This window comes from Pseudopipra pipra, chromosome 3 (genome assembly GCF_036250125.1).
Source record: "Pseudopipra pipra isolate bDixPip1 chromosome 3, bDixPip1.hap1, whole genome shotgun sequence".
In the NCBI taxonomy this organism is placed as follows: Eukaryota; Metazoa; Chordata; class Aves; order Passeriformes; family Pipridae; genus Pseudopipra; species Pseudopipra pipra.
This window is the reverse complement of record NC_087551.1, coordinates 109895758-109917873: the sequence shown is the minus strand read 5'-3', so window position 1 is coordinate 109917873 and position 22116 is coordinate 109895758. Positions and strand designations below refer to the sequence as shown.

General features: G+C 43.3%; 1 protein-coding gene across 5 annotated transcripts in view; it reads right to left on the bottom strand.

Annotated features, from left to right (window-relative positions):
- EVA1A (eva-1 homolog A, regulator of programmed cell death) overlaps positions 1-22116 on the bottom strand; it is a 212955-nt gene that overhangs the window by 54087 nt on the left and 136752 nt on the right. Inside the window, exon 1 of one of the 5 annotated variants that reach the window (XM_064650684.1) lies at positions 21440-21515. The exons of 1 other annotated variant lie outside the window; for it this stretch is intronic. The gene's annotated coding sequence lies outside the window, so the exon portion shown is untranslated. Of the gene's footprint in view, positions 1-12315; positions 12691-21439; positions 21516-22116 lie in introns of those variants that run through there. 3 more of the 5 variants (XM_064650680.1, XM_064650681.1, XM_064650682.1) reach the window with 3 other exon arrangements.

Here is a 22116-nt window from a genome sequence, read left to right as displayed (position 1 = left end):
CACCCCACATCCAGCCGGCATGCAGAGCTGGTCCCCTCTGCTCACTCCGGCAGGATGCTCTGCAGCTTTGCTTCTCTGAAGTTTGCTTACATTACTGCCTCCCTTTGCTGACATTGGCAGCTTGCTCGAGCCTTTGCAAAACTATTTTTTCTTGGATATACTTAATCTATCTTACTTTTATCCCATCTGTGAGAAAAAGTGGCCGCAGCGCAAACCGATCCACTTGGCAATACCGCCAGCCCCACGGGTCCCATGACCTCCTCACCAGGCTGCTGCAATGTTTTCTGTTTATCTGGTGCTGCTCTTGTGCATTCACCCATGTCCTATCCCAAATGCATCAGGAATTTGCAAGTTCTCCTAAAGGCCTCTTTCAAGGTGAATTAACCGAGCCTCATGCATACAATATTGCTGAGTGTGGACTTTCAGAGTTTTCTTTTTCCATATAAAGTTTTAAATAGGTTTAGACTGAAAATCTTCCTGAGGGATCTCACATGTTCTTCACACATGGGTCCTGCAAATGAAGTTGGATGTACTCCTTGAGAGAATCTACTGCAGCTCAGGGGGTCTCTAGCAAGGATACATGGACCACTAATGTCACATATGCTGCTTCAAAGGGATACAGGGCCAAAAGGAGAGACAGTAAAGGCTGTACCCACATCAGCTGCTGGTAGTGTTGGAAATACACTGCCAAGAATGGTACCACTTGAAAAGCAGATCTGGGATGCCTGCTGTAATTGTATTGGGAGTTAATTCAAGAAAAGTCTGTGGCTGCTGATATCCAGGAAGATGGACTGATTGCTCTCACCTTTCATTTACGTACCTGTGAAAACAGCTGGGTTTGCCTACTTTGTGAGACAGTGTCCAGAAGGATGTGAGAGGGTGGCCAGTGATGGGTGCTACATGCAGGACCGTGCTGGCTTGCCAAGTGCTGGAAAAGGCTTCAGGACACAAGGAATCATAGAATCATTTAACTTAGGAAAGTCCTCCAAGATCACAGAGTCCAACCATTAACCCAGCACTGCCTCATCATCATGGCTGGGCTTCGCGAACGAAGATTTGGGAAGGCTCTATCCACATTTGCTACAGGCACGCTGGTGGCTTATGAGGCCAATACGTGACAGACATATCCGATTGCAAAAGGCACAGCAGAAAGATTCCTTAGATGGTGTATTCTGCAATACACGGTTCTTTCTGCGTTGCCTTTTTTCCTCGAGGGTGATCCTGCGTGTGTTCTCAAAGGAGACAGCTGCGTTATAGATGGTGCGTCTCCAGGCCTCCCGATTTGAGGCCAGAGTGGACCAGTTATGGTGATCAATATGGCCAAGGCTGAGATGTTGTTTCAGGGAGTCCTTGTATCTTTTCTTCGGGGCTCCTCTCATGTGGCAGCCAGTGGCAAGTTCACCGTAAAGCAAGATCTTAGGGAGGCGGTGGTCCTTCATCCTGGAGACATGACCTGCCCAACGCAGCTGTGTTCTCATCAGCATGGCCTCAATACTTGTGATAGCTGCTTGCTCTAGAACAGCACTGCCTAGTCCACCACTAACCACATCACTAAGTGCCGCATCTTCACGTTTATTAAATCTCTCCAGGGAGGGTGACTCCACCACTTCCCTTGGCACTCTGTTCCAATGCTTGACCACCCTCTCTGTAAAGAAATTTTTCCTAATATCCAATTTAAACCTCCCCTGGTGCAACTTGAGGTCATTTCCTCTTGTCCTGTCACTTTTTACTTGGGAGAACAGACCAATCCCCACCTGGCTACACCCTTCTTTCAGGTAGTTGCAGAGAGCAAGGAAAGTGAGACTGTTTCTCTCCTTCTGTAACCTGAGGTAACATTGCCTATGGTTTGGAAGCAGGAACCATATGTCATTATCACAAGGAGATCTTCAAAACCACTTCAAGTAACTATTTGCAAATCCATGTGTGTGTTTCTAAGTCCAAACATTTGTAAATCCACTCCCACCAGCTTGAAACACGTGAGTCAGCGACTATGACAGGCACATACCCACAATTTTACAGGAATGCAGAAAGACATCATCCTTTCTTTAAATCAATATTTCAAATCAAAATTTCCTGAAGTAAATGGGTAAAGCAAAAGTTTTTTTATAAAAGAATGTACTTAAGTACTTAACTCCACCTTACGCTGTCCCCACTTCCAAATGAAAAAGCAAGACACAAGATGGTCTTTCTATTAGCAAGGACAGGTCAAGCGATACTCTTACATCACTTCAACATCTTATTTTAAAAAAATCCATATCCTAGCTTGCCCAACATTACAAAATTATTTTCATTTATACATACATAAAAAACCATGTAAACTTTGAAAATTTACCTCTTTATTTTTATTTCCCCCCTTTCCTTTGCTGCCTCCGTGGCCATCATGGAAATGTACAGGTACGGGTAACCTTCATTTGTTTGCAGAATGCTTCAGACTTACAGATTAATTAATTCCAAAGAACTAGAGTACATGGAGTTCTTGGGAAGAGGGATATAATTACTGCATTTTAAGTTCTTCTGGAAAAATATTAAAGTGGCATTTTTTTTTTGAGTTAATGTCTTTTCCTGCTGCTCATTCTGGCTGGAGGCATCCTCCTATCTTTCCTGACCAGCATTCATTTGTTCCTTACTGAACTGCAGGAGATAAAGGAGATGTCTCCTGTGAGATTGGGTGGGGAAAGAGTTGTGGTCCACAGGTGAAGCAGGGAAACCCAAAAGACCTGGAAAGCTCATTTTCCTAAGGATTTCACTTAATCAAATTATCACCAAACTGTAAGCCATTTCTAACCACTAATTACTCACCGCCTGGAAACTATTTTGAACAAATGTAAATGTACAAAATCTGGTTGATGATAGCCTTGAAATGTAGATCCTGGGAAGACTGTGGAGAAACAAAAACAGACTTTCTTTTCATAACTTTGATCCTGTTCTAGGGGCAACAACACAGGCACATGTAATGAATCTTTCTTTCCTCTCCATTTTCTTGCCAAGGATGCTCTTTGGAAACACCACTATAGCTACGCTATGCTGTCTATCCTTCAGAATATATCAGATGTAATTTAAATAAATGCATGCTAGAATTTTTCTACAGCGCCTCCTGGTAAACAGCAGCTCTGATGAGCCTGATGTTCAGACTGAAGGGGCCAAAAAAACCTGAAGTCAAATGGAACAATTTGGTCTTGTCCTACAGTACCAGACTCTACAGGGTGATACATAAAATACTTAAAAGAAGGAACAAGAGATCACAGATGTTTCCCCATAAAAAAGTGCAGCCTGCCTTAGCACCGACTTCTTCTCCTCCTTCTTCTTTGAACCTTACAGGAAGGACTTCTCACTGTATATTGCATCATGGCAATGCTACAGCTGAATCCATGACCCATCCATGTACAAGGCAGGAAACAACCCCACGGATACCTTCAAGCAGCCCATGACTGCTCCTGAGGATTTCTGAGCAGGCTTACTCCATACTTCTCTAAGTCACACAGTTCAATAGAAACTGTGTACAACTAATTCTCTTAAAAGATATGGAGATTTTATTTTAAGTTTTCCCATACTATGAGTTGTTAATCTGAAGGTCCTTATGGCCCAAACTGATTTTTCAGATTGAAATAACCAGGCTGTTTTCTGTAGACAAATGTTCACATCCCGGTGGAGGTTCACATTTTCCATGTAGTCATCTAGTCCTTACAGTATCCATCACAATATTTCTGCTCAAAAGAAAGTCTCCAAGATCAGAAATTGCGTGAAACAGAGGATGGAAGAGATGATGCAGCTCTTCAGCTGCCTACCTTGAGACTACGTCTTGAAACTATAATTGCCCAGAAATAAAATATATGCAGATTCAGAAGATAAACAGGACAAAACCACAACACAGGCAAACTGCATCCATTCATCAGTAAAGTAAAAGCAAATATGGATGAAAGGGGAGATTTTTTTCCTGAGCTCCTGTTTGGAAACTGCTTTTTCTTCCAGGGTCAACAAAACCTCCAGTTTCAAACTTTGCATATATGCTTTAAGAAACAGCGTGCTGTGAGGTCTCGCCACGGACAGCACATGTTTTCTCAAGTAACATGTACAACAGAAAGTCATGGGGATTCTTTTCACCCTTCCCTCATTATTAACTCAAAGCAGTCACACAGAACTTCTCATTTTTCCAGCGTATCACAAGCAAAAAGGAATGAAACCCTCTGACAGACAGCTTTGAGGTAGGACCCCCATTTTACAATTGGATAAGATGACCTTCCTTGTGTCATGGATGTTGGAGTGGTGGAGGACATAAGCATCTTTGCTCTTCCAGCTGTACTTAGTCTCCTCCCCAGATCTATAGTGGTTCTGTGGGGCACATTAGGTCCCAAGGAGCCACTGCAATAGGGATATAATTTAGGGTGCCTGCTTCATGCTGTGCTTTTGTGAAATAACTCTAGGCTGTCCAGGAGACATGGAAAGGCAGTACAGGAAGTTTTATGTTCACTTCTCCAGGGTGCTTGTCTCAAGTAAGTGGTTTTCTTCATATCTTTGCCTGCATTCCTTTATTTTGCAGAAAATACCTTCATTCTTTCCAGTTCACAGTGTCTTTTGCTGGTTGCTGTATGCTTTCATTTTATCCCCAAGCTGATTCAAACTATATGACCTCTGCCATGAGGGGAAAGAATCAAAGGTCATGAAAGCTCTTGTGGTATTTCTGTGGTAGTGAGTTCTATAGTAATGAACATTTCAGGACACAAGCATAGGTTCTGGAACTTTACCATCTATCTCACATGATTTGTGGTCAAGCATTAGAATAGGCTGCCTGGGGAACTGGTGGAATAACAATCCCTGGAAGTATTCCAAATTGTGTAGATGTGGTGCTTAGGGACATGGATAAGTGATGAAAACGGTGGTGCTGGGTTAATGGTTGGACGCCGTGAATTTAGAGGTCTTTTCCAAACTTCATGTTTCTATGGTTCCATGATTTTAGTCCAAGCCTACTGGTACCCACTCACATAAGGCTCTGCAACCTGCATGTGTCAAGTGCATGGGAAAGATGAACACCAGGAGCACTCGCTGTCTGCAGACACAGGTGCCTCAACCTTCCTAAAATTTCCCTCCAAACATCCATTGTGGCCACCAGACATCGGCACTTTGTCCTAAGCACCTGTCTCAGAGGGACAGATGACGATTCACAGTTTGACATCCATCTCCCCACAAATGTTTGCAAAACATACTCACTTCAGAGTAGGGAACCTATTTGTCTGATTCTGGAATCCATTTGGACTAGTTTGACAGCACCACTTACACTTGCTTTAAGGACATTTTATATACTCAAGAGGGGGTAAAAGCAGCTTAGTGTACCTGAAAATTGGTCCCACAAAACCTCCACCTTTCCTTTAACTGCTTTTATCGCACAAAATTGGAACAGCAAATGTTTCAGAGAACAAACCGTACTAGTTCAGGGCAAATGGGTGCAGAGGCTTTACCATTGTTGCAATGCCAAGAAAATGAACAAATTTGCCCCCTGGGTTGAAGCTAAAGGAACAAAATTCTTGAGCCCTGCCTAAAATCACATGGTTCTGCTGGGCTCGTCTGATGTTGTTCCATGGTGATTCACAAGCACTGCTCTGCCTTGCTGTGTGATGCTTGGCAGCCAGCTGCACAGTCAAAGCTGTGCAGAGAGCAAACGAAGGCATTGATGCATACTTTTTCTCTTTTTTTTTTACTGCAAGCAAGCTCCTGCCTCAGAAACAACTCTAGAAAACTACAGAACAGGCAAGGGCTGGGTAGAATCAGCAAGTATTTAGTGTTGTTGGAAAATAAAGCCAGATTGCATGGCATGATAGCCATATGACCCCCTTCTAACATGCATCACTTCTCTTAGGAACAACAACAGGCACTGCCTTGCACAATGTTTTGCAAGTACTGATTAAGGCCAGCAATCCTTCTTGGAACTGTAGCCTGTCCTTTGCACCTGCAAAACCTGAGCTGTGAAAAGTTGACTTGAGGCCACATTTAATGAAAGGCTTACCTGGGTGTCACAATAACAAACCTGGAGCCACCCCACCCATCAGTGTGACCTGGAGCAACTATCTCAAGTGTTAAGGCATTCAACATAAGCCAGGAGAGCACCAAATTTCTGAGTGACTCAGAACCTGTGAGAGTACATGCAGGTCCAGGGAGACAGGGTGTCTGTGTAAGGCAATTAGGTGTTCCCTTGTGCCCAGCGAGGAACTGCTGAGAGCCAGCCAGCTGGAAACACTGAGCCCAGGGATATATCTGAATAGGCAGCTACCTCCTGGCTTGCTACTCTCAGAAGCTGGCTGAAATGGCACAGAAGCCTTTCCTAAATATCATCTGAAAGTTCTCACTAGTGGTGCATGAGATATTCACCACCTGGCACAGCATCCACCTGAAGGACAGGTGATGCAGAACCACACAGAGAAGCACAACCTGAAGATGGAGGATAAGGCCACAGTGTACTTCTCCTTCTCTGGGAAGGGTTTCTGCTGCCACTGTTAACTGTCATTACATAGAACCCCTGTTTTGAAGCAGTTTGTCAGGAAGCATTAGCATGCCTGGCAGGTTTGCCTAGACTAGGCTTCTTCAAGTAAGCAAACAGAATGGAGAGAATTCCCAATTTTGCATGTTTAAACAATAAGACTGAAAGCTATTTAGACTCCTGCTGACCAAATCTCATACCATAATCTTGCCGGCTCAATGCTGTTCAAACCTCCTTAGCAGGCTGAAGAGCACCCTTCTGACCTCTGAGTTGGAGCAGAGAAAGAAAACACTTACAGACCTGTTCAAGAAAAAGAAAGGAAGGAAGAAGGACTGGTCACCAGCAGGTGATCACTCTCTGCTTCCACCTCCTGCTTGTGGAAGAGGGATAAGGGATCTTTCCTACACTTCAGGCATATCTTTACCCTTTTACTCCTGTGCACATCTGGCACCTGGCACCACACACTGCTGTGTCATTCATGGCATCATGGCTCTCAGGAGAGCTTTTTGTACTTGCTCTGTAATCCAAATCTACTAAATACATATTAATCTAATTGTAATCAGAGGAAAAGATTTAAGAAATTTCAGTTTACAATCTGCGAATTATTAAAAAAAAATTGGAGACTGTGGATAGTAAACAATGAGATACAACAAAACAGGAGTCAGAGGAAGTGGAGTGTTTCATAGTCACTGATATAGTAAATCATCACTGCAGCTTAACACAGGCAAATGTAGTGTAAATACATTTATGTGTAATATATCTGATGGAAAGGACTGGACTTGAAAGCACATATTTAAATGTGACATTCATGAAGTACACTAGCCAGGAAAATGAGGCTGATTTCATTAAAGAAAAATAAATCTCTGAAGACTATACGGTCCATGGAAGCATTAAAAAAAGAAAAAAAAAAAGTAATCCAAGCATAATTTAGGCTATGTCAGAGGGGAATCACAGAAACTAGTAAAATAAAAGGAGCACAAGATAAATTTTATTAAGTTAGTGAATTAAGTCCAGCTGGGAAACGCCAGAAGACTCTTACAGGTAGTGTGTCAAGTACCAGTGAGGATGAGAAATCAGATCTCCATCCTTAGTATGGTGTCTGATGACCAAGAAGGAAACTCAGATTTAATTAGCAAGCTCCCTGTATATATTTAAGGTACAGCCTGCATATTTAAACTATGACAATTTCAGATGTTCTCAGCTTTCCACTGCACCAGTCCCTCTAGAAACAACCTCCACTTCAAAGACAGAATGGTGGTCTTTCCATTGCCAACGGTCAGTGGAAGAGAGAATGCTGAAATACTGTGGTCACAGAGGAAATCAGAGGCCAAATCTGTGTTTTTTTCATAACCACAGAACACCTCTGAGAAGTCTCCAAACTGCAGGTACAAAGACGTGTTCGCTTCAGTGAAAATCAGCTGCTGCTGGTGTGAAAGGGGACAGACTGTTCTGTGCTCCTCAGCTTAAGAGCAAACTAACTCTGGTCAAGGACACTGGAAGAAGACTCCTTGTTTTTAGCAATGCCATGGTTCTGCAATGGCCTGGGATACACTCAGAGATTCATCCCCAGTAAACTGCTGGGAATTTCCATCAGGAAGATGAGGTCCAAACAGCTCAAGCTGTGATTCCTGCTAGCAGCTCTGCAGAAATCAAGCATCTTAGAGTGAACACCACAACACTGACCTTCCTCAAAGGCCAAATTTATTCTCAGCAGGGAAAGGAAACCTCTCACAATCACCAAATTAGGCAGATGAAGAACTAACAAGAACTGGAGAAGCAACAGGAGTGGCCTCCTCCACTCTGCCTCCAGAGAAAAATCTGGCTTTTATTACAAAATTCCAGCCTCGAGCTTCCTCCCACAGGATAGACCAAGGAAGCCCAGACTTGTATGAATTAACCAAAAATAACACTTTCAGGGAGGGAGAGCATGACTGAGGGAATTGCTGATGGACTACAGAGGCCTCTCACCTCCTTCTCACCAGTTCAACTCCAAAAGTTGGGAGGAAGAAGGCAAAGCCTCTGGCTTTGAGCAATTCTGTGCCCTTAGCCAATTTACTGGGAAGCAAGGGACTGCCACAACCACCATCACGTCAGGCAGCTCCAAGCCAGTGGACAGAAGAACAAAAACTGTCCTTCCTATCCCCACAATAACCCACTTTAAACAGCTTGAGTCTCACAGCGGCAATGCTCAGACTGATAGTGAACTTCAGGCTCCAGCAGCAAGCATGTTTAAAAATAGCCAAAGCAAACAGGGTTCTGTTTGGGGAGGGGAGGAGGCAGGCACCTTTTTGGCTATGTTTGGCCAGCAGCAGGGATACAGTCTGGTTGATCCTGACCATCCCCACTACACATCCTCATTGCTATGGCAATGTCCCATAAACAGAGCAGGGATCAGCAGCTCCCCAGAGCAAGGAGGCAGTACTGTCCTCAGGTAGTGGCACTGCATTAGAAGAAGGAAAACAGGAGATTTGTGCAGGCGAGCTGAAGACTCACTAGAGCGTGTAAATGTTACCTTAATTTGTGCATCAGCATTTAAATACCACAAGAACTGGAGCTGGAGCTACAGCATAAGCAAAGCAGATGAACACAGTGTGTCTGACTCAGCCTGGGGAGACAGGGAAGCACAGGGAGCCGGGAAGAACCCACAAGCATTAGTGGGCCAAGGCTACCCCAAATGCTGCTGCTGTTCCCTGGGAGACTTCCATCAGAAAGCAAAGCTGATGGCAGGCAACATGCTGCTGATGGCTCGGTGGCAGCAGCAGCGCATCCTTGGAGCAGCCTCAGGCAGAACAAGGAGCCAAGCTCAAGCACTGAAGCAGCTCAGAGAAAAGGACCACCAGAGCCATGAGAAGTCACCAGGGCTAAGAGATCTCTCCTAGAGGTCTCAGTGGCCATCATGGGCTTGCGGAGCTGCAGAGGGATCTGGCTCAGGGTCTAAATTTAGCACAAACCCACTGTTACAAAGCCGGACTTGTTCACCCTGCCCTTGTGCAAGACAGGGAAAGGGGGAAGGGAAGCACGTGCTCATCCCACCTTCTTGCAGAATCTTCACAACCTGCAGCCTCTCACAATACTGGTTCCGCCACTGTAGTGGAGTGGCCGCAGAGAGAGGCTTCACTCAAGGTAGTACTTTGGTGAGGTAATCTAAGACAACAGGATTAAACTGAAACAGACAATTTATGTTGTGCAACAGGAAATATTTCCAGACAGTAAAGTCTGTTGGGCTCCAGAGCACTTTCCCAAGGTAAGGAGCAGAACTGGAATTGCCATTCCTTGACTCATCTGTCAAGGCTACACTAGCACCATGTGGTGTGGAGAACACGCTCACACAAGGAGAGGAATGGGACAGGGACCTGTCTTTGCTTTTACAGCAGTTTTATGTAAAAGCAGGGACCCAGCATTTGCTTTTACATAGAACAAGTTTCCATTAACAGAACAAAATACTGAGATTTAGGGCAAGTCAGAAATCCAAGAAAGTCTTGGTGGTATTTGAGACCCTTCAGTTCCTGTCATGATCTCATCCTGAGTGGGTTTTTCTCATCTTGTTTTCTCCTTTGCATGTGGTAGAAAAAAAATAGGATTAAGGGGCTGATTCTTACCTGCCCTCCACTGCCATAAATCAGGAGTAACTCCACTGAAATCAGTGGAGTGATGCCATCTCAAAGTGAAGTGTGTTCACATTTAAATCCAAAAAAATTAGGGATGAAATTATGTTCATCTCCAACTATAGCTCCCATAGGTAAAGTTTTAGGATAGTTTAGAAACAGACTCCCAAAAACCACATTTGAGACAGAGGCTCATCTCTCAACACCTGTATAGACATATATATGGGTGGATTTCTGAGAACTTCAGTTCCAATCCCCCTTCAAGCACCCAAAGCAGCCCCTGAAGCACAGTTAGCCCCTCAGTCCCCTTGTTCAGGCAATGATTCCATTCACCTCAGAGCTGACTTGACTACTGGATCCCTTTAAAAATGCCAGTTTGTCATGCCATTTCCTTTCATATTGAGAAATACAGAGCACAGCTCTAGATAAAAATACTGTTTCTTAGGCTCCTAAGAGGTGCTGGGAGCAACTCCTACTACAGCTTCTCTCCTCCCTCTGTTACATGAGCTCATTATTCTCTTGGCTATGTCTCTGCTAGTAAACTAACCCATGCCAGAGCCCATTCTTCAGCCCTGAAGCCAACTGGCACAGCCCTACGCCTGTGTATTATTAAACTCTCTTACACTCTCAAACAAGGTCGCCAAATCCAAACTGCCTTTTGGAGCGTCCTGGCCCTTCCTAAATCCCAACAATACCCAAAGGTCATCTGAGACCAGCTAATGTGTATCACCAGCGTGGTAGCACAGACCCTCAAGACCAACTCAACAGTGCATATATAAGCCAGCTGTATGAATACTGAAAGTGAATACTTTTTAATAAATCAGTAAGAAGTAGCAAAGTACTTGGAAAGAGTCTGGGAGATGGGAAGACACAAAAAAGGATTTCCTACTCAACTCCATTTAAAAAAAAAAGGCTTTCAATATAGGAACTGTGAAACAAACTGAGCTTTTACTTAGAAACCAGCTTCAGGCAAAGCTGTCAGCAAGGTCTCCTGGGTCCCCCATTGCTCAGCAAGACAAGGGATGCCAAGGCTGGTCAGGGAGCTTGAACTTTCCCCAGCCATGGGAGAAGGTGCCTCTTAGAGGCTGGGGAGAAGGACTGCTGTGCTCAGGGTGAGCCCAAAGCCCCCTTCCTATGTTCCCATCTTCTACCTTCTTCCACCACATTCCCTCTAGGGAGGAGGGAACAGAGGACTCTACTTCAAAATTAGCATGAGGGGGAGTTAAGGGAGCAACGTGAATTGAGCAATGACTTGGAGGTAAACACACTGTACACAAAGCCTTAGGATTATTTTTCCCGGGGCCAACTCCAAGGCTTTTATTCCCTCACTCATAATTAGCTGGTAAATATTGTACATACAATTGACCTTTCTAAATGCTGCTGAGTAGCTGGAGGTGTTGGGAGCTAATCCTGCCTGTGAAGACCTGGGCTTGTGCAGCACACACTCTATCTGCCGGTGTGTAATGCTCTGCAAGTGCTTTTTTTCCCCTCACTTACTGACACATTGAGATTTACTGCCCTGTGTCAGTGAGTTCAAGAAAGCCTTTTAACTCTGAAAGCTCCGGGAACTGGCTCCAGCACATGCTTCAGGATTTATCCGTCAGTTTGTTACGCCTTGTTTGTCCAAGAAACAGTCAAGACTGAACGAGCCAGAAATGACAGAAATAGTACATGAAGTCACAGTTGCTCCACTTTAAAGCACAAGCATTTGTGTCATTTTCCTACCAAATAAATATATGTGTGTTCAGCGAGCAAATAAGGCAATGGCAGAGGAAAGGCATCACATGCGGGATTTTACGGATGCCAGCTGATTTGTGCCCACTCCTCTGAGCGAGTGTAACACAAATTCCAGCAAGTATCAGCTCTTTCTGATCAGAAAAGCAATCGCCGGGACCGTACACACTCACAAACCCCGTGAGCGCTGCCGCAAGCCAGTCCTGGGAAAAACCTGTGAACGCTAAACTGAAGCATAAAGGCAAGCACGTAAGAGAAAACGCTGAGCAGCCCCTGCTCTTTCCCTCACCTTCACTCACTGCCTGCCCAGTTTCTGTACAGCTTCACACTGCTTTCTCCCTCCCTTAAACAGCTCTTTTTTCCATCAGTCACATCAAGTCACCAGCGTCTGCAAAAACAGTATCAATGCCAGCCCTCGCAGATGCTGAGCTCTCCTGGGGAGCGAGGCGCACGCCGGGCTCCCGTCCCTTCCCGTCCCTCCCGCACCGCAGCCCGTCGCCCACCCACCTCCGAAACACCCAACGCCAGCATCCCGACCTGCATGGACAGGACCACGGCGTCGGTGGCGAAGTTTGCAAGAGAAGGATGGTTTTGCTCTCACCGCCTCAGGTTCCCCAGCCGCCTGGGAAGTACAGCGAGCTGCCTGGAGAGGAGAAAGTTGTTCCAGCGCTCGCTTTCTTGGCGTTCCCGGCAGCGGGGTCGGGAGCTGAGCCCGTGGGGACGGTGAGAGCAGGAATGCGCCGTGACAGGCGGGAGCGTGAGGTTTGCCCCAGCCCTCTCACATCCTCCCCAAAAGCCGGCGGTCGGGAGGGCGGGCGCCCTGTGCGTCTGCGGGAGGATTGGAGAGCGGAGCGAGCGCGGGAGCGAGTGTCGAGCAGGGCAGCAACAGGAAATGACACAGAAACTTCACCAGGCTCCAATCCAAACTTGGCCCCTGACATGAAAGAAAGGGGAGGCAATTTGGGTAGGGGGGTGGGGGGGGAGGAAGAGAGAAATTTTTCCCCCTCATTAACCAGCGTAAAAATCTGCTGACTGGAAAAGAAAACATCGCTGTGACAAGTTTTATTAAAGCAAGGAATGAAGGGGGGGCGGGGGGGATTCCCATCAGAGTTTATTTATTTGAGCAGCAGTGGTGTGATGATGTTAGACATTGAGAGCAAAATGCCATTTTCAGCAGTTTTCTGACTTTTCTAAGCTCCTCGAATGCTCCGTCGTGTGCCCGAGGGCAGCAAGCAGGAGCAAGGTCCCCCTCCCTGCGTTCCGTGGGGCAGCTACTGCCGGCAAGAGCCCGGACATTCTACCTGGGGCTGCGGGCGGTCGCTCCGAAATGCAGCGCTGCCCGCGGCTCCCAGTGCAAGGGGACAGCGGAGGAGATGATGGGCCAGGGCTGCTTGTGGTCCTGTGCCCAGCCTGGTGAGGAGCACACGGTCCACACGCCTCGGGGACAAGGCAAGTGGCAGCCCAGGCACTGGCAAGATGTGACAATGGCACGACCCACAGACGTAAAAAATCACACTGCGCATGTAGACAGACCTTTGCTGTGAAGGATGCAAGAAACTGCCTTAATTGAACAGAGTTGGATGAATACTTCAGAATCACAGTCATAAAGTCATTAAGGTTGAAAAAGACCTCAAAGATCACTGAGTCCAACGAGCAGCACCATGTTCACCACTAAGTCATAGCCCCAACTACCACATCCACACAATTTTTAACACTTTCAAGGATAATGACTCTACCATGTCCCCAGGTAACCTGTTCCAATGCCTGACCAGCCTTTCAGTAATGAAATTTTTCGTGATATCCAATCTAGTGGATTGCCTAATAGCATTATTCCTAATCTGTTAGGATATTTTCCTAATATCCACTCTAACCTTCCAGCAAAGCAAATCCTCTGAACACCTCTCTACATACGGGGTACAAGGGAACAACAACTATTGAACTGAGTGGCATTTTGAAAGCATACTTTAGTCATAAACCCCCAAAATATGTGTCCTCAAAGGCAGCCCAGACCTAGCTTGACTTTAGGCTCTTTGTAAATCCCACCTGCCATTGCAGTAGGCAGTGCCATAAACCCTTTGATAGGACTTTCTGAGGGGTCCTCTTGTCTTCCTGATTTGATGCCCACACCACTGAAGAAAGGTAGATGAGGTGTCCAGACTGTAGACTGAGTAGCAGGTCAAATGGAAACTTTTCACTTGGAAGAAGGTGTATCACTCCTCATCCTGCTCAAAGATGTCCTACCAGATACAGTAAACTTTAGGGACTGTGAAACCCAATTCTAAGCTCAGATTCAATTCTTTCCTGGAAAGAGAATATGAACATAGTCATTCTGGTCACAAATTTGAAAGTGGTGAGAGATTTATATTTTTTTTCCAAAAATTGAGCTTTCTCGGGCTAAAGAGGGACTCCCTGAGACCTCTTTATTTCCCAGTTAGTTTATAGGAATATAATATCCCTATTAAAATCAGAATTTTTATATAATCCTATTTAATAGGGATATTTTAAAGCCAGGGAGATGACTCATTTGATCATTTCAGTCACCTGGTCTGATCACCTCCGTAGCTGAAGCCACAGACTGGTGTCCCAAAACCACACCTGAATCATTACAAATTATGGCACATCGTTCAAGGAGATATCCCAGCCTGAATCAGAGGCTTTCAGGGAAGGATGAGCCATCTTAGATAAGTTATGTCAGGGGGTATCATGCTGTCAAGAAAAAAAGCTGCTTTTTTCATCTGCATTTGTCTGGTCTCACTCTCTACCCTCAACCCTTGCCATCATTCATCAGTCACTCCAGAAAGCTGCAGATCAAGCATAAGCAGAGAAAGCTGCAGCCCACCAAGGTACAGCCCAACCTCAGTTTACCCTAAGAAGAGCAGGAATATTTCAAGCCCAGGCATAACTTTCAATCAAATATTTTGGTTGAAAGTACCCAAGCCATGCAGCTCTGAGTGGAAACTGGAGCCTGCTGCTCCCTCACCTTGTAAGCTCAACCTTACAAAACCACAGACAAGTCATCTTGTAACCTTGTCCTGAATAAATAAAAATAGCTGAGCTTTTTTAGTCTCTCACGGTAAGAGAGATTTATGGACAAACCACAAAATCGTACCTGTCACTCTTTCAAGATCCATTTCCATTGCATTAAAGTCCTTTTTGAAATGTGCCTACCAGAACTGAATGTGGTATTACCTCACTTATGCTGTAAATTTTTAACACACTTGGACTCCTATGAAGTTGTTCCATCAGAAGCATCTCTGTCTTTGCTGTGCCTTTGTGAATTCAGTAGCGAGCTAACAAGCTGAATTAGGGATTTATTGTTATAGTATCATTTTACTCCAAACTTCAACCTTAAATACAAAACACTTTAAGATTTGGCATTTATACAGTGTTCAACATATGCTTTGATCCAAACAAGGGCTTTGACCTGCCTAACCTTTGGTGTATTTTTTTCACTCCTGTGAATGACTTGAGCACAATCGTAAGGTATCGGTTGTCACTCCCTTAACGAGAGGTTATTTTCAATTAATCAAAGAAATATAAACAGAGCCTTGTATTGAGTTCAAATAAGATCAGAATAGTTGTGTCCTTAAAACAGATGTCTGAGGCTGTGTCTCCTTTCAGATCAGAGCTCATGTACTGTCAGGAAGAGATCTTGCAGATCTGTTTGCTCAACCAGCTCAAAAAACCAATCAGCTCCAAAACCTGACATACTCCAGTGTGGCCCACTGAAGTCAACAAACAGCCCATGATGCAGATTAGGGTAACCAGGCCAAAATCAGATTTGTGAGGTCTTTACAGATTAGAGAGAACAGCAGAAGGGAATTAGATAGCACCAGAGTACCTCAAAGTAAGGCTAACCCTGTATCAAGCCCAGCATACTACAGGTGTTTCCCCACTGTTCTGATTTTGGCAAGGTAAAATAAAAACAGAAAAGGAAGAGACTGCTGGTGTACCTTTCAATGAACTAAACAGGGGCAGAGCTGGCCTTTGGCCTTGAGGCCATCAGACACAGCCCAGCCATGTGCATATTGGAGGCTAAATGCCCTTAAACCCCCAAAAGCTCTGGTCCATGATAATGTTCAAGCCATGCCAGAGACCTGCTGATGGACTGGGATAAACAGGGACTGAGATAACACTTAACACCATAAAAGCTTTCCAGTTGCAGGGCCCTGGTGCTATTTAATTAACTTAACCAATAAACTAAATATAGCTCATTTCAGAATGACAAGTTGCCCAAAAGACCACAAGACTGAAGCCTTGGATAAATGCAAGCTTGCCCTTGTGAGTCTCAGACTTTTCTGCACAGCTTTAATATCCTTATGTCTTGCACTTCAGATACTGGTTTTTGTCTGTAAACTGTCCAAGGCAAGGAGCATATCAACCCCTAGAGCTCTGCCTTTGTCATTCAAAGCACAAGTGTGGTCCTTAAATCCAGGGAGTGGATATATCTCCACTCAGCTGAGCCACCTCAAAGGTAGATCTGAACTAAATAAGTGCTGTCTCTGTAGTTAGTAAAGAGAGACTGGCACTTGTAGAGGATAATTTGTCCTATCCAAACACAGTTTGAGACAGGTGAGGTGAATTGCCTCTGGAGCTGCCCCTCCTAGTCCAGGGATTATGGAGAGAGCCTAGCTAACTCTTTCAGTCTCTGCACCAAATTTTTCAGTGTCTAACGTGAGGACCAAAAACAATATATGTGTTTACCTGGAATAGTAAAATCGATATTTCATATCTATAAAATAAATATCATAATAGTATTGTCATGCCTTTTGATGCCAGAAACAAGTTATCTTGTGTAGCCTCTGAATGAGGTAGACTCTGATTAGGCTATTAGGTTTCATGCAGTTACTGCTGGAGCCTGAGAACCTGTCTGGCACTGAAGTACATCTTCTCAGCAGGGTGTCCAGTCTGGATTATAAAGTGTCAAGAGAGGAGCAAAGCCACCATGTCTTTCATTAACTCATTATCCTGAGAGTAATAAATGACTTTTCAATGTGACTTAATCTGAAATAGATTTCTATACTTGGTTTTGTTGTACTTATACATGTGTAACTAAGTATTTCTGCACTAGGTGCCATTTTCTCTATATAAAAATGCTTAGTATAATCAGTCAGCTTTTTTTGAAAGTTTGTTCTGATAATCTAAACTCATTCACAAACAACACCTGCAGCAATGCCCAGAAAAGGCATGGGTAACACATTTGAGAGTAGTCACTTTGCAATTAGCTTCCTTGAAAATGAACATCACATTTCCATTTTTACCTAAAAATAAGTGTAGTGGCAGGGAAAAGCTTGTCTTAAAAGGACAGGTTTTGCCTGTTTATTTATGAGGATTTGCAGTGTGAAACTGTTGAGATTTTAGAGTGAAATAACACACTTATGCATTTGGCTGCTGTATAAAGGGAATTAATAAGGGATTTATTTTGCTTGTTTGTGTTGCTTTCATTTCCTTTTTTTTTTTTTTAATCCAAATGGCATCATGGTCCATGATGGAAAGCTGTGGGAGCTGTGGCAGAAGGACCTGCACAACCCTGGATAGGGACAGTCTTTTTTTATCTTATTGGTAGACCTATAACTAAAACCACAACATGAATCATGTGCCGAAATACTGGGTTTATTAACTATGCTCTCACCGTGGCGAAACTATTTCTATTTGAAAGAGTATCTTAAACTGCTTACAGCAGCAGGATTAAGGTGTGGTGAATTCAAACAGAAGGAATAGTCTTACATAATTTTTTTTTCTTGAATACCTTTCATTTCATACTAGAATGTCTGAATCCTACAAGGAAAACTACAATGCCTCAGAGATGTATTCTTTTCTGGCTTTTGCAATTTCAGAAATCACTGCAGTTTTCATATGTTAACATTAGATTATCTGATATTTTATAAAAAAATTATTATTATTATACCTTTCCAGGCATGCCTGCTCCTTCCCATTCTATTTTTGGTATTTATGAAGCCAACTACATGCACCTCACAGGCAAATGACCTCTTAAAATTAATGAAGATCTGTAACATTTACATCCTATGTATTTTGCAAAAGGAGAAAAGCTGGTTCCATCTTGTCCCCTCTCCCTGCTCTACCCCCACCCCCAAACAAATCGGAATTGTTTCTCTCAAGTCTGTCTCTCTCCACAAAAATCTGACCTACAAATGGCTTTCTCATAACTCGGCAGACTAGTTTAGTCCTCAGATGGATTTATCATTAACCACATAGGCACATGTTGTCCATTCTCTCTGACCTAATGAATGTGCTATAAATAAAATATCTCTAAAAGCAGGTTTCACCATACTTATCCAAGCTGTTGCTGCAAGTCCTTGTAACTCCCAAACCCACTTACATTAGAAACATTAATCACTTGATTATAATTCAAAGCATCAGCTCTCTACAGCTGAAACTCCCTAGCACTTGACTTTGGCTAGACCTCTAACCTCAACTTATCACTTTCAGGCGTACTCCACATTTTCTTCTCCAATCTGTCACTAATGTAGGAAAGACGTGGGAAGTTGCTTTCAAAAGGTATTTTTAACCTAGGAGTGTCTCATTAAAAAAAGAGCTTAGTATAGAAACTGAAACAAAACCTTCCCCGCTTCACTTAATCGTAGCAATCTGAAAATACCAGAGATGTATTTCATTTTAAACCAAAGCAATGTAAAGGAAAAGGAAATCCTTTTGGAAAAGACACTGAGAGTGTAATTCCTACCTACCCCACAAATATGTTATATGATCATAAGATTATCTGTAGATCTTTGTATTGTTCATCTTGAATGAAGGAAGCTGAATCAAGCCCTCTATTATTCTGACTTGCCTGCTCATTCATTAAAAGTGTACATGGACAGTTTGGGTTGTTTCTACTTATTTCAGTTGACAGTATGGAGATCATATTCCATCTTGACCAAAGGTTTTAAAAACCCAGAGAAACAAAAGATTAATTTGAGGATATTATTTTTAAACCTCGTACGATTAAGTCTGGAAATAGACAAAGATAAAACTCCCTGAAGGACAGGCACAGCTAATGAGAGCCTGAGAGGAAATGATCACACATTCTCAGTTCTTCTGATGGATGTCCTTCTAGCCTTATTAATCAGACCTTTGTGATGTTGATAAATCACTGAAGTATGATAACAGATGAAGGTGAGTTTGGATGTAAAATGATCCGTGGTGAAGGATTACAATAAAGGAGGAAAAGGAGGGAAAGCCAAATACAGTTTTATAAACTGCATCCTTAGCCTGTGAGAACTTGTAGATAATAAATGTCATTTCTTTTCCACATTATCTAAGAGATTAAGAATTTTTCTCGATGTATAACTGCTGGGAAGCCTCTGCAGCACCTTCTCCAGTTACCAGGAGGTTTATATTACATCAATTGCCTTTATTTTCCATCAATTATGATTTCATTTACAAAGAGGAACTTAAAAGTACATTTCTTCTTTTAACTTTTTTTGAGGAAGTAGGCTTCAGAGACAGGAAAGGAGAATCCATGCAAAATGCTCATAGTTTTGACCTTTCAAGGTTTGTCAGATTCTGCTTTGAGATTCCAGCAAGTTTTCTAGTATGACCTTATCCTGCTTGATTAATCCTATGTCACAGAGGTGTCAGCAAGGTCTCTACACCTCCAGTCACTCTGTATACAGAGTTGGTTTCTATGTTCAGTAAAGCCACCCAGCCATCAATCTACATGTATCACAGTTTGCAGTTTTCAAGGAAAGTATTTCCCAGAGCACTTAAAAAGTAAATAAATGCATTTGAGGTGCTATTACTGATTAATCAGTTCTATTCTCTGCCTTCTACTAGTGGTTTTTATACTGCAGAATACAGCTCTGGCCATCTGAAGAAAACCAAAGCCATGCTTATTTACTGCAAATTCAAAATAGAAGGTTATTGAAATGAGGCAGCTTGCCAGTAAGGGAAAACTTGCCTTAAGCAATGAAAGACAAAAAGGGGTACCAGACACCTAGGAGAGAAAGGACAGAAGTGCACTGGATGTCTCTGAGGACACTCAACTGAAATACAAATTTGAGTGCTTCACATGTAGGTTTTAATTGGTTTGTATCACAACATGGAGAGATCTCCAAGGTGATGCCCTACCAGGCTGGCTGTGCTATGTCATGCTGCAGGACAGCACTTGGTAGGGAAATGCATCGGCTTGGTCCAGATGCAGTGAAATTATGCAAGGGACATGGCTTGTTGAACTGATGAACCCTATCCAGAGGCACATTAGCTTGGATGTACTGTGGGTGTTGTCTTACTCTGTGTGGAGCCAGCCCAAACACGTCCATAGTGTACTGTAGTATAAACTGGGGATTGGGCAGAAATCCTTAGAAGCGACCAGATATTCCCAAGGAAAACAAGGCAAATTTTTCCCTGTAATGACTGCTTTGTACTCCATGAAATAGCAGGGATGGCATTTCTGTTATTTCTGTTCTTGCCAACATTTCTGCATGTAGCTGTTTAACGGGAAGTACTGAAAACACACATGAATGGACATTAAATTACACAATTTCCCTTCAGGCTTTATAAGCCATCATGGGCATGAACAGGAGACAAGTACACGTTAACATAAATTCTAAGCTGAGATGTGTCATTTTACCCATTTAGAAAAGAAAAGAGTGGAGAGGAGGGAAAATTGAGAACAACAGACGAGGAAAGAAAAGAGAAGGGGAAGGGGGAACAGAAAGCCCTATAAATAAGCTCTAGTATCTGAGAAAAAGAAAGCAGAATATCTGGTACTCAGTGTTGCAGTCTGGGATCTGCTGTATATGGATGCATGTCTGTGGCATAGATGTGTATCAGAAGTACTGTCCCAGGGAGCACACTCCACTGGAGCAGTCTAACTGCTCTCTGGGAGTTATGTTGGACTTATAGATCTGATTCTTGCCATATGATCCTTGCCAGATGTCTGGCTATAGACAGCTGATCACTAGCAGACTATCTTAAGATAGACTTCAGCTGAGACTCATCACTTCCATCCCAAGAGCACTTAATTCTTACAATGCAAAGAATTGAGTGCTTGCAATCAGCATAGAAATATCCTTAAATTACACTTTCATGCTACAAAGCCTCTGCTCTTGAAATATGAAGGCAGCTCAAAGAAATAAAGGGGTATCCAAGCGCTCTTTCTATTGCTCTTGAATGAAGTATGGTATAGATTTCTAGCTCTGGATTTAGGCCTGGAAGCACATCTGGTGTTTATTCTTGTGTCTCTCCTTGCATAGTTAGATTTGTGCTACATTAAAGAAATCATGACTTCCACAAATATCATAAATTATGAAGAAAATTCCTGGCCTGAAACTAAATATTATTGTTTATTATGTTAGATTGAGATTGAGTCCTTCAAAGGTCTGACACCAAAGCCTTTAAGTGTCTGCCACAGAGCCTTGGACTGCCATAGCAATGTTCCTGTAAATCTGACCAAAAATCCACCATCCTGAGCTACACATCAAAATCTTCCCAAACCACATGGTTGGTCTGCATTCAGCACAAGATCAAAAAAACAACATATATTAACCAGGAGTCACCTCACTGCAATATTCAACCAGAATTCCTTACCTGCAGGAGGGGAGGAATTGCAAAACAAGAAAAAGAGGAGTCTTTGGCAACACAGAACAAGACAAAAGAACAGCAAGCTCACCTGGCACAGGAGGCTTGGATAAAGCACTACTGGCTTCCAGTGACAGTAATGTGATGACTGGGAAGAAACCTTCTCTTTCCTGACATGATATTTGTTAAGTTGAATAGCTAGAAAAACCTTTAAAATTGAAGGTGGAGCTACCTCTGGTCACAGAAACAGCCCTGTCTCCAGCAGCAGCACTGCTGCTAGGAAACATTACATAAGTGAGTTCATTCCAGGTCACAATCAGAAGACAGACAGAGACACAAACACTCCAGCAGGCATTATTTTTCCACTGCACAGCCAAAAGTAGGCAAATTTTTTAAAACAGTAAAATCCCACTGTGGCTGCAGACACTGTTTATTAATAGGATGGCTTTGTGGTCAGTTTGCACCACTGACACCAACACCATCTTTGCTGCGCTAAGTTGATAATGACATAAATTTTCAATGAGCAGTTATTTAAATTAAAGCACTGGGAGACCTTCTGTGGAAACCTCCCTATTCTTGGCACAGAGATGTGTTCCCAAATCCACTCAGCTACTTATTAATGACTGTGTCCCATGTGCTAGAGAAGAAAACAGGAGATCAAGGATTCTGTTCTTAAAAATTAAAAAAGTAATAATACACAGAGGAAGAATGAAAGCCTTCATCCCTCTTATGTAGCACTGTTGAGGCTTTCTCATTTCTAACAGAGAT